A 2,979-nucleotide genomic window follows, 5' to 3' on the forward strand; every position below is an offset into this window, starting at 1 on the left:
AGGGAAATATATTTTTTTTTTAAAAATTTAGTATATAGTATAGTATAGTATAATATAATATATATTTTATTTTAGTATTTTTATATTAAAAAATTAATGTAAAATTAACAAAAAATTATTTTTTAACATATTAAACAACAAAAAATAACAGATAAAATATACAATAAAAATATAATTTATCAACTTACATATATAGGATGATCCAAATAATTTATTATATGTTCCTCCGGAACATTATAATTACGAACCGTTCTTCAAAATAAATACAAAATAATATTTTTTTTATTGCCTATTATTTTTTCACCCTATCCACTAACAGCAACACCCTTTCTCTGCAACCCCCTTCTTCCCTCTCACTAACACCCTTTCGAAACTCTCTCACAAACTCACCCTCTCACAAACTCACCCTTTCTGTCTTCCATATGGAGGGGAATAATGCTCCTTATATAGAGCTTGAACACCACCACGCTTTGCTGTTTACCGGAGAACCTGTCCCCTGCATGCCAGCACCTGCAGCACGCCCCCCGAGGTGAATAAGGAACATTGGAACTCCGCGACGCCAGCTGCACCTCGCCCCTGCGTGGTGTCAGACGCGTCACCACGCCCCTGCGTGGTGGTGACACGTTGGTCCGCCAGCTTCACCTCGCCCCTGCGTGGTGGTGACACGTTGGTCCGCAGCAGCTTCACCACGCCCCTGCGTGTTGACTGCGTATTCCACCACCCGGTAAATTTTCTCCTTGATTGCAACCGGTAGAGTTTGAACTTGCAACCTTTGAGATGAGGAAAGGGAGATATGTCATGTGAGTTAAGGTTCATTGGTAATTGGAGAATTTGTATTGAGGTTCAAATTTAGTTGAACTGACCATAAAATATAAAAAATATTTAAAAATTATCTGAATAATATGTCCATATATTATTTTTTGATAGTTTACTTTAGCTCTCATTTTGAACTGAAATTTAGTTTAGAGATCATTAGTTTTATAATAGTAAGAATTTTGATTTAGCTTTTAAAAATAATTTAAATTACATTTTTGAATTAGTTAATCAATTTTTAAAAAAATTCTAATAGATCGAACGATTTTACGGTTTAAATTTTGCTTAAATTTTATGTTTTATGTGTTTAATTTACTCTTGTTGTTAGAGAAAAAGTTGGTTTAGATGTTAGTTAGATAGCGTTTGTTTTAAGGTATTGGGACGGAAACTGGTAGACTGAGATTTAGTATCATATTTGTTGGTCTAGAGACTAGTACTCAAATTTCAATCTCTGTCTCTAAAATTTCAGTATTTTAGTACCTCCAAAAAATGGGGACACAGGGAATTAAAATTTTTTGGGACGAAAACTGAAACTTTAATAACATTTTATACCTAAAATACCTCCATTTCAATTAATTAATTCTAATTTTACTCATTGTACAAATTAAATTAGAACTTCATTTTTATTTCAATTTTTGTCTCCCACTTTATACCAAACACAATACTGAAATTTATTTTAGTATCTGTCACAGTCTCCGTCTCTCAATCTCAGTCTCTCAATATTTGTCTCTCTTCTAAACGCTACCTAATGTTACAAGTAGCTAGAACATAAATGAAAAGCTAACTAACTTTCTATTATAAGTAACCTCAAAGTCCAAAAATATAGTTTAGTTAACCTAAATTCTTGACTAGAAACATACATGTCATTGAGCTCTTTGATAAGATTATCAATATCAGTTTTAGAGCTTCCAAGTTCCAATTAGTATAATATCATCTACATAGGCAGAGAGATACATAACAGAAGAATTAGCACATTTTACAAATAAATAATGATAAGATTTTGTATTTTCAAATCCGAGTGATTTTAATGTTTTAGCTAGAGTTTGAAACTAGGCCCCTAGAGTCTATTTCAAACCATAAATTGCTTTATTCAATTTGCACACCAAATTTGAATTTGTAGAAATAAAATCCTCTGGTTGGTGCATATAGACATTCATCCAATTTGTCATTGAAAAATGAATTATCAAATTCCAACTGCTTTATCACCCAATCATTTTTTTTTGTTCATAGTATTCCTTAATCCGACAGGTCAAGAACTAATCCGTCGCGGATCGGAACTCTATTTAAAGGTTTGCTGATGGTCAATGAATTGCTGCATACACAAAGTGAGATTCGAACCCTTGACACTTAATTAAGCGGACGAGTGAGATGACCATTCGACCAGCCCAAATTAATTTTATCACCCAATCATTTGTTAGAACCAGAGAAATGATAAAATTCTCATAGCAGTAGGCCTAATAACCGGGCTATAAACCTATTCAAAATCCTCTCTTTTAATTTGGTGGAAGTCTTTAGCAACCAAGCGCACGTTGTAGCGCAAAACATCACCATTAGAACTTTTTTTTAATGGCATACATTCATTAACGAAAAGATAAATGTGATTAATTTTAAATCTTTTAAAGATTAATTTGATTAAAAAAATCATTCAAAAGCGAATTTGACAAATAATCCATCTTTTAAAAACAAATTTGACCATCAACCTTATTAAATAATGTAAAAGTTGCAAATTTTCAAAACATAAATAAAGCAAGAGCAAAAGAGAAAAAAAAAAGAAAACATAAATAAAGAACAGTCTAGCTATGACCATGACATATATAGAATTCCATAAATTTCAACGTTTTCCTATCAAATGATTTGTCATGTCCTTTGAAATTGTTGTCTGCTAGCCTTTCTTTTTTCCTTTCAATTTTCCTTTTGGAGTTTTGACTGTTTGGATATCAATATTGATAATTTGATATATGACTATATCCCTACCTTTTTTAATATATATATTATTTTACTTTGGTCATCTTGTTCCTTCTATTTATTCTAATAATACGTTATTCAAAAATTTGTTTTGTTTATTTTTTCAGATTATATGGAGTAATGCAGCTAATTTAAACTTTCTTTTGCAATGCACTTGCTAGCCATGAATGAATATGTTGGTGTTTAATTATGTAGTACCTT

This window comes from Arachis ipaensis, chromosome B02, assembly GCF_000816755.2.
Source record: "Arachis ipaensis cultivar K30076 chromosome B02, Araip1.1, whole genome shotgun sequence".
In the NCBI taxonomy this organism is placed as follows: domain Eukaryota; kingdom Viridiplantae; phylum Streptophyta; class Magnoliopsida; order Fabales; family Fabaceae; genus Arachis; species Arachis ipaensis.